The sequence below is a fragment of the Hesperophylax consimilis genome, chromosome 18, assembly GCF_061612785.1.
Source record: "Hesperophylax consimilis isolate HC1 chromosome 18, BYU_Hcon_1.0, whole genome shotgun sequence".
NCBI classification, from domain to species: domain Eukaryota; kingdom Metazoa; phylum Arthropoda; class Insecta; order Trichoptera; family Limnephilidae; genus Hesperophylax; species Hesperophylax consimilis.
This window is the reverse complement of record NC_142853.1, coordinates 27399595-27410007: the sequence shown is the minus strand read 5'-3', so window position 1 is coordinate 27410007 and position 10413 is coordinate 27399595. Positions and strand designations below refer to the sequence as shown.

The 10413-nt window shown below is 34.3% G+C and overlaps 1 protein-coding gene across 1 annotated transcript in view; it reads left to right on the top strand.

The window, feature by feature from the left end:
* The first annotated feature begins 1029 nt into the window (after positions 1–1029).
* Positions 1030–10413, top strand: part of pdgy (acyl-CoA synthetase family member pudgy) — a 68248-nt gene continuing 58864 nt past the window's right edge. The window contains exon 1 of the mRNA XM_089642779.1: positions 1030–1220. The gene's annotated coding sequence lies outside the window, so the exon portion shown is untranslated. The remainder of the gene's footprint in view (positions 1221–10413) is intronic.

The window sequence follows — 10413 nt, the reverse complement described above, 5'->3', positions numbered from 1 at the left end:
TTGCTAGTGAGCCGTCAGGTCTAGTAAGAGGTGGCAAACTGGGTTTGCAAAAATTCCGACCTATTGAGCCCGCAAGCGACCAGAATGCTCTGCTGCCATGCGGGCAGGCAGCCAGCTTTTTGCTGATCTGCAGGTCGTGTTCGAATTTTGACCTATTAATGATTCTCTTGCATACTCTTTCTCTTTCTCTTTATGAGTTGCAGGAGCTCGCACTTCGAGTCTAAATAAGAGTTTAGAATTTTATTTTGATGAAATGATAATTTTTGCTTTATATTGGGATGTTAAACGTACATTATTTTGTATATTGAATTGATTTTTTGTATTTGTGAAATTTTGTTAGAGGGAGACTAAAATACTGAGTAGCATTCAATTTCGCTTCTAACTAGAGATACACATAAATTATTTATTGACTTGAATGGAATGAAAATTTTGAAAAGTTTGTGGAAAATATATGAAGCCTAGTGCTTTCATACCTTTGTTCACAATTTGGTGGATACAACTACATTCATTAACATGACTACAATACTAGCAAACGTATCCTCTTTAAAATTATTTGCTGCGTGTGTTTGTCAAAACTCATTACTTAAAGACGTAAATGTTATTTGATTTTAGATTTCAAAGATTTGCCAATAAACCGTGCATTGATAATTAATACCTGTTGTCTTATTCACATTATACTCTACTCGCCTCACCTCTTCTTTTAACATAAAAGTTTTCCACGGTAAATAATTATGAAAAATGAAGTCAATGGGGACCGGATAACTCATCAAAATGACAATTTAACACACCTTTAAAAAGTGATATAAAATCATGAAAAATTATGCAAAAAAAATTATGTTAAATATTTTTCTAATCGCTTTTAATGACTTTGTATCACTTTTTATAGGTGAGTTGAGTTATTGTGAAACCGAATTCAATATATTACATTTGTCACTGATAACAGTCACGTGTGAACGCCGCTTTTTAGGCCGATACAATGCAAGCGCCCACATAAACCATAACAACACAACGTCACTGACATCAGTTCCTGGCGGGCTATCGCGTCCCTCGAACGCATCGCTTCAGTGTTATCCATTCTTTTATTTAAGTATTATAATTATATTTATCGTTACAATAATAAAAATATTACTTGCATAAATTGCCGGTAGCAAACGCTGCAAGGTTGCTAAAACATCAACAACGATAAAATAACTGAGGCCGCATACTAAAACAACAAACTGGTAAGTGAAATATAAATATTACAGTTGATTTTCAATGGTTTTTATCAGATTTTGTGCCAATTGCCGGTTCGTGTTTACAATTTACAATAACTACAATGTGGCTCGTGTTTTTGTCGAAATGAATAAAGATACGATAAAACATATTCCTCGCCTTTCATGTCTTAGGCAGTACCTATTTAAACATGCTACGCATAAATTATAAGAGTGATTGCATATGTAACCTTACTTACGTTGAAAACCACAGTAGCAGAAATAATAGATTAGTGAATCTGGATCCAAAGGTTAGTGGTACAAATAAGAATTTTGTTTATCCCCATTTTAAAATTGTAACTATGTTTTGAAACTAGATCTTAATAGCCAGGTAATTCATCCCTAACTTTTCCATCTTCTTATTTTTGTACAATATTCTTTCGCCTAACACAATTTTCCCAATATGAAGAGTCCAGAGGCTCCGAGCGAAAGGACTTAAAAGCATAGACTAAATACGACTAGTGGCATATTGTGCAAATTATAAACAAACAACTCGTTTGATTGGTAAATATGCATTAAAGATACAACTATTTTTAGAGTAAAATATGGCCAACCTCATAACGATTTAAAAGTGGGAAAACACGAATATATTATTTGATAAACTTATGTAGATAATTTGTGATAAAAATCTTAAGATAACGCGCCGGCTGGCATTTCCACTAACATCCAATTGTGTTTATAACAAATGTTACTAACTGAAGTCTCGGGCTTTTACGCAAAGTTTTTCAAAATCAGGTGTGGACAGTAATTAGTTTATCTCGTATTTCAATCACTATTTTGATTAATCTTTTTAGCGTTACTTATTAACGAATATTGTACATTATGAATACCAAAAAATATGATTTACATAAATTGAAGGTTTTCCTATCGTTTCGCTTGAGTAGAATACAATTAAAAAATAAATTACTCAATAAATAATATAAATTTAAAATACTAAAAAAAATATTTTTTCAATTGAAATGTATGCACGTCTAAAGGAAAAACTTTTAAAAAATATATTATTATAGCTAAGATTATCTGTGACAGTTTCACTTGATTAACTTTTTTGCTTTCTTATAAAATTATTTACAAAACAAATAAATAAAAAGTTTTGTGCTTGAAATCGGACGTTTCTAGACTCCGTTTGTCAAGCGATTTTAATGCATATTACCTACGATATAAGGTATACCAAGAATAAACACATTTTTGGCTTGTAGCTTCCTCTTAAGTGTGCAAAATGTCATCTAAAGTAGTCCCAGCGAGAGCTCGTAACCACGTCATCGAAAAAGACAAGATATAAGAACGATGACGTCACGTATGATCTCTCGCTGGTACTAGTTCAGATGCCATTTTTACTCTTGTTTTACAGAATAAGAGTGCAAAATTTCATCAAAACAAAGCTACAGACAATCTTCTTTATATACAGAGCCGAGTAGGAAGTGGATAGAGTAAACTAACTTCGGGAGGTGATTCTACATGTTGGTAGAAGTAATAAGAAAAAAAATCGAAATACAACTGCTTTTTCCTGTATAAAAACTTTTTCCATTCAAGAAAAATTGTTTTTTCATCCAAACAATTCAATTTTTTAACCTGAAAACTACCAATGTTGGAATTTAGAAAAAATGTTTTTTATTTACTTGTATTATCATCCACAATCACCTTCAAGTGCACTTTACCCCGGACACTTAGTAAAATATAGACAGACAGATTAAAGAACATATTGGTACTTGGCCAATTACTCGCGCTAATTTATTTGTTTTGTATATGGCGGAAAGTAGATAATATTTTTCTTGCCATTGTTCATTATCAACCGAATAAATATTTCTAAATACTTCGCCCCACATAAACATGTCTCTACGTAAGACTACAGAGTTTTTCGGTATTCCCGACAATATTTTTCCAATCAGAAAAAGAGTGCTGTAGTCTCGTGCGTGTTTACAGTTGAGGCGAAGCTTAATGTAAAATCACTATTTTGATTAATCTTTATAACGAATTGGTGTACATTATGAATACCATAAAAACATGTTTTAGATAAATTTAAGGTTTTCCGATCGTTTCGCTTGACTAGAATACAAATAAAAATATAAATTACTCAAAAAAAAATATAAAAGTAAAATACTAAAAAAAAAAAATTTTCAATAGAAATATATGAACGTGTAGGGGAAACTACTAAAAAAATACAGTATTATAGCCAAGATTATTTGTGACAGTTTCACTTTTTTGCTTTCTTATAAAATTATTTACTAAATAAATAAAAACCAGTTTTGTGTTTGAAATCGAACGTTCCTAGACATCGTTTGTCAAGCAATTTTAATGCCTATTACCTATGATATAAGGTATACCAAGAATATACACATTTTTGGCTTGTAGCTTCGTCTTAATACACACACGGCATGCACCGCGTGCCTATTATATAACTTTTATTATTAATTTGAGTTCATTTAATGAATTCACTTGTTTAAACTCTTCACCTTTTTTATATTAACCCCACATAGGAGGCCATGCGAAAAATATTTTCTCTCAGGGCCTATGTCATATATGGAGATGCTGTGTAGATGGTCTTTTTAAGGAAAGGAAAGAGAGGGAGTTCTGGGAAAGTAAAAGGCATGAAGGGTGGGTAGGAATCTAGGGATCAGTGTGTCCAGGAGTGACGGACGAATGAATATATCACTCTCACTGCAGCGCAAGGCGATGGGTCTAGATACTAGTTGGAGAGGCCAAATGGTTTCTTAAAACCAGCCTCTCCCGATCTGACACGTCACGCAGCTGGTGGGCAGACGCATTCTGAACCTACCCCACCCGATGAACCTGGGCTCCCCTGTCAAAACACCAAACGTAGCGACTACTTAAAGTGACGTATGGCAGAGGTGTTGGTTATACAATAAATGTTTCCCGGGGCGGTGGTACCCAAACCCGCCTCACAAATTGACTCACTTGACTTATTCGAAAGTACAGGGTTTTCCAATAAGAGGTGTTATTTTGATATTCAATCGTGAAAGATCAATGGTTTCGTTGCTTGTGTGGCACGTAGCGCCGTCTTGTTCAAAGTAAACGTTGTCCAGATCAATACCATCTAATTCCAGCCATAAAAAAACATTAATCATCTCTCGATAGCGCAATTCATTCACCGTAACTGTTGCTCCAGCCTCATTTTCGAAAAAGGAAGGTCCAATGACTTCGCCGGACCATAAACCGCACCAAACAGTCACATGTTGAGGATAGAAAGGCTTTTTAACAATAATTCTTGCGTTTTCCGAGCCCCAGATGCGACAATTTTGCTTGTTGACGAAGCCACCGAAGTGAAAATGGGCCTCATCACTCAAGATGATTTATCATTTGATTCACTCAAGTGAATTTTAATAATTTCAATGCATTGTTGAAGCGTGTATTGTTCCATTTTTATTAATGGCGTAGTTTTTACGTGTCAAATGTTAAAAAATAACAGCTTTAAAAATAACATCTACCGAAATAGCGGGCTATTCAAAATAACACCTCTTATTGGAAAACCCTGTATAACAGAAATATGACTAATAACCTGGTTTCACTAGATGGAAATTTGAACATCATCGTGATTTTGAGATGAGTATCTCATCAATTACTAGATGATACTGTTTCATTGTGAAGATTAATCACGAGACTTTGAATAAAAATGAAAGATGCTGTCAAGGTTTCAAGCTCAACAAAATAAGACAAATGACTTTTTGCGTTTTGCTTACACTCCAATCATTTCTATAGTAGTCCCAGAGAGAGATCGTAGATGACTTCATCGTTTTAGTATCTTCTGTTTTTTTTCGCTCTCATATAATATGTATGAAAAGGAAGAGAATGATCGTCGATGAACTACTTAAGACCGGAGTGCTATCTCTCTGGGAGTACTATTATTCTGAAGTCTGGCAATTGTAAAAATGCAGACAACATGTACATTTGAATTATGTGAATATTGAACGCATGCCTCAAATTTTAATCTAAATCTTTTTTACAATAATTTGACGGCAAAACTTGTTAATATAAGAACAGTTTTTTGATATAATTAAGGACGGGTTATTTCACAGATTTTTAATAATTCTTCTGGTATTGGTTGTAGTAGGTCTGGTTTCTCGGGTCGAACGTACGTAATATCACGAAAAAGTTTAACTCTTGATCAGGGTTTGGTGGACATTAAAGTACCATTTTTAACTTAATCTATGCAAACGAATCAACTTGTGTTTATCAAACTTGGTAAACAAAAGTTCAAGTAAACTTGTGCAGTTAATGAATTTGTTAAACTTTATTTTGTAAACATTCTTGTTTAAATGAAATCGATAAATTTATGTACAATATCGGATCGATAGGCGTCACTACCGATGATTTTATACCGATTTCACGAGCGCGGTCGCGCTGTTGATAGGATGGCGTAACCGATATTGATAATGCAAAAAATTATAAATCGACATACGCTGGTAATACTGTAGGTATTATTTTTTTCTATTATTTGACATTCCTGTCAGACGGCAACATAAAACACTCAAAAATTGATACTAATGAAATAATAAATTTAACATACATCGGCAGTCCGCATGTACTTTTTGACACTAAACTAGTATTTAATTATTTCATGAGGTCTTTCGTCACAATCAACAACTTTTTTTTCTCCAGGCTGGAAGGGAAACAATTGATCGCGTCGTAATGAATTAATTAAGTCTATGGATCGTGTGTTCGATTTCTTTCAATTCTAAGAACTTCGTTAGTTCACCTCCATTATTTTTCACAACAAACGACAATATCCAAGAAATTGTGCATTTTGACAGCTTATCCAACACCTTGAATGGCGCGCTAAAACAGCGGCTTTTGTCTACCGACTGGCGGAATCATATTCTGGCCGTGCTCGCAAATATCGCTATGACCATAAAATACTGATTTCATCAATATCAATTGACATAGGGCTTTATCGATCGTCCTTGCTAGACCTCCTGAACCGATTACCCAAGCAAATGAATTGAGTTAAAATAATACGTTCAGCTATCGACGGTCAACCCACTTAATGTGAAAAATCAATAAATGGCGCTGCATAATTGATTTATTATCGTGTTTATTTTACTAAGCCTGATTTAAGTTTAAACCACAGATTTCTAAGAAAGAATCTAACGTCTTTTAAAAAAATCTTGTATCTAAAGTTGTTTAATGAACCCAACTCTACATTGTTATCACATTTCAAAAACGTTGTTATTTTATTTGTCGTGTCGCCTTCTGTTCCTATTTACATAACTTTATTATCATCGCCAAAAATAAACGTACGCCATTTGATTCAGCGGTGAGAAATCTTTTATATACTGTTAAAATCATCAAATATATATTGCTTCTCACTACATAAAACTTAGGACGTGTTGTTTTGGAGAATTTGAACAATTCTTCAAATTTCAAAGTTAATTTTCAAGTTCTGTTAAGGATTTTTTCAAGTTTTGTCAAGTAACTTGCATGACAGATATAATAACAGAACTTGAATGGGACTTTTACAGAACCCGAAAATGAACGTTGAAATTTGATGAAAGTTTGAGCAGAGCGTTATAAATTTTGGTTTTGAAAACTTTTAATGCTTAAGGCGATGCACAACGTTGTGTAATATTTTAAATCGAGCCGCTATCAATAACACCCCTTACGTAGATGGCGATAAGGTTTAAATTCCCGCTTAACACCATCCGCCTGTTTTGATTTATGAAAGAAAAAAACATGGCCAGAAAGTGCCTTTTATTTTAATTTGTGGATTTTCAGGCATAAATATTTTTTTTTGTTTTCCGATCATTTTATAAATAACTTAATTTTTGCTACATTATACAATAAAATTATAACCGAAAATGGGTTCGTAAGTAGGAGATTTTGAACTTTAAAGCAGTTTTAATAGACCATATACATTATTTTTTTCTGGGCTTATAAAAAGACTTATCTAAAAAATACTCGATTATTTCTAAGACTAAGATGTATTCTACTCGCAGTATTTAATTAAAACATCTGAGACATTTCTAGGCGACCAAATTTTCAAACCAAAAACACATGATTTTGCATTACTACGTAGTGCATCGCCTTAAACGCTATCTACAATAATCCAAGCAAAACACTATTCGGATGACTATTCACTAAACGGCGCCATATAAAATTAACCATATTTATATTGTTGACTGAGCGTAGCGAAGTCCTGTTGTAAATAGACCATTGCATTTAGCCTGTCTTTAAATCTGTGCTTTTCGTTTTCGTTTTCGAATATCTGCTGCATCAACATTATTATTCAAGCAATCCTACTTTGACTTAATGGGTAACTTTGACTAGGTGGTTAACGTTAACCATAGTTCAGTAAAGGTTCTTCCTTCAAATGTGAAATCCTCATATTTATTCATTCGCTCGCATTTTTGTATTATGGATCTACCTGCCTGAAAAAAGTCGAAACTTGTTCCACTATTAGAGGCGCTACTGCGTAATAATATTCCATCGAAACTTATTCCACTATTAGAGGCGTTACTGCTTACTAATATCTCGTCGAAACTTGTTCCACTATTAGAGGCGCTACTGCTTACTAATATCTCGTCGAAACTTGTTCCACTATTAGAGGCGCTACTGCGTACTAATGTCTCGTCGAAACTTGTCCCACTATTAGAGGCACTACTTAGCGTACTAATATCTCGTCGAAACTTGTTCCACTATTAGAGGCGCTACTGCGTACTAATGTCTGGTCGAAACTTGTCCCACTATTAGAGGCGCTACTTAGCGTACTAATATTCCGTCGAAACTTGTTCCACTATTAGAGGCGCTACTTAGCGTACTAATAATCCGTTCTAACTTGTTCCACTATTAAAGGCGCTACTGCGTACTAATAATCCGTCGAAACTTGTTTCACTATTAGAGGCGCTACTGCTTACTAATATCTCGTCGAAACTTGTTCCACTATTAGAGGCGCTACTGCGTACTAATGTCTCGTCGAAACTTGTTACACTATTAGAGGTGCTACTTAGCGTATTAATATCTCGTCGAAACCTGTTCCACTATTAGAGGCGCTACTGCGTACTAATGTCTCGTCGAAACTTGTTCCACTATTGGGATTCGGTAGTTTTACTTCGGGGGTTTAGGATCACAGCAGCCTATCTACAAAAACATAGTTTTAAGGTAAATGCTCAAAACACCAGTTTTTGTAGTTACGCCTCTGTGATCCTAAGCTCCCCAGTTAGAGCGTTGGGAGAGTTGGTCACGTGGAGGCAGTGGCGGCTCTTGGCTGCGTGTACTAGAGTGCTAATATTAAAAAAAATCATTATTGATGTTGTTGTAGCTGAAAACGTCTTCCTTTTTCTTTTAAAAAATCGGTTTTTGTATGAATATTTTCAGGAAAAAAATACTGAACTATCCTGAAAATCAATTTTCGATCTAAAAAATAAAATTTTCGAATAAACAACATTAATTAAGTCGATTTTTTTAAAGTTAACACTCTACAACACACTCAAAAGTCACGAACTACCACTGGTTGGAGGTAAAAAAGCCGAACCTATTTTTTCGCTTCGTGTCTCATCTAAATATAATACATCAATGGTCAAGTGTTGGTTTTGATCTATTATTAAGAGAAAATTGGTAACATAATTTTTTGGACGTGTAGTCTACCTAACCGACCACTGAAATACTACTTAAAAGATTCCGAATCAATAGCCATTGGTACCTGACCCCTGATTCCCAACACTTACACCCATAGATGTGTCAGTGTCTTGTATTCAGTGCTCACTTTGTTTAGTGTTGTTTGCTGTGTCGAATCGTCTGACCAAGCCCCCTCCACGCACCAATAGCAGAAGCCCATTAGCAAATAACTCCACAGAGCTCGCATACCATTAACTCCATCAATAATCATTATTTGATCGGATCGATACACGATTCGAACCTTTGAACCTGAAAAGTAATTCGATTCAATTTTCATTTCGCAATTTGATTTCAGGCGATACGACAAGTCAGCAAATTGAATAATTATTTTTTATTATACTAGTTTTGTTAACGAGGTGTTTTGGTAAAATTTCGTGTAACTTAATGTAGTAATTAAATTAAATCTCTGGATTAACTCAACCAACATTTTTTTTAAATAACACTCTAAAAGATACGTTAAGGCGATGCACTACGTCGTGTAATATTTTAAATTGAGCCGCTATCAATAAAAACCCTTACGTAGATGGCGATAAGGTTTAAATTCCCGCTTAACACCATCCGCCTGTTTTGATTTATGCAAGAAAAAAACATTGCCAAAAAGTGCCTTTTATTTTATTTTGTGGATGTTCAGGCACAAATATTTAAATGTTTTTCGATCATTTTATAAATAACTTAATTTTCCACATTATACAATAAAACCATAACCGAAAATGGGTTCGTAAGTAGGAGATTTTGAACTATAAAGCAGTTTTCATAGGCCTTTACGTTATTTTTTTCTGGGCTTATAAAAAGACTTATCTAAAAAATACTCGATTATTTCAAAGGCCAAGATGTATTCTACTCGCAGTATTTAATTAAAGCATCTGAAACATTTCTAGGCGACCAAATTTTCAAACAAAAAACACATGATTTTGCATTACTACGTATGGCATCGCCTTAAAGTTCTTTTTTAAATATGTCTACTTGAATTTCGATTTAGTTTTCATTAATGAATGCAAATCTTGGAAGTTGAAATTAACCCACTTTCCGATATCCGATTGAGCTGAAACTCGGGAGATAGGTTCGTTCTCGGCAATCACCCATACAGACATATAGGCAATTATGTCACTGCAGTTAATTTGCAAAAATAAAAGTCGGTCCTACCCAATCGGGGTTTGGCTCAGTTGCTAGCGCAGTTGACTCCAGTTCTGGGAGGAGGGTTAAATCCTCAGCCAAAACAAAAAAAAGTAAAATAAAAATATATGTATACATATATATTTTTTTATATTAACTCCACACAGTGGACCCTATGTCATCTTTGGGGATGCTGTGTGGAGGGTCTTTTTGTGGAGAGGAAGGAGTGAACATGGGTCTTGAAGAGTCCCATGTTGTGGAAGGAAGGAAACACAGAGGCCGTATGCCATATGCATTCAAGTTTAAAAAAAAACTTGTTTTTTCAATCTAATTACGCCCACATTATTTTAATAACCAAAACTAAGAACCAACTAACCTATTTTGTGAATCTTTTTCCATCACCCTGACGTAGTTAAGTGTCCAG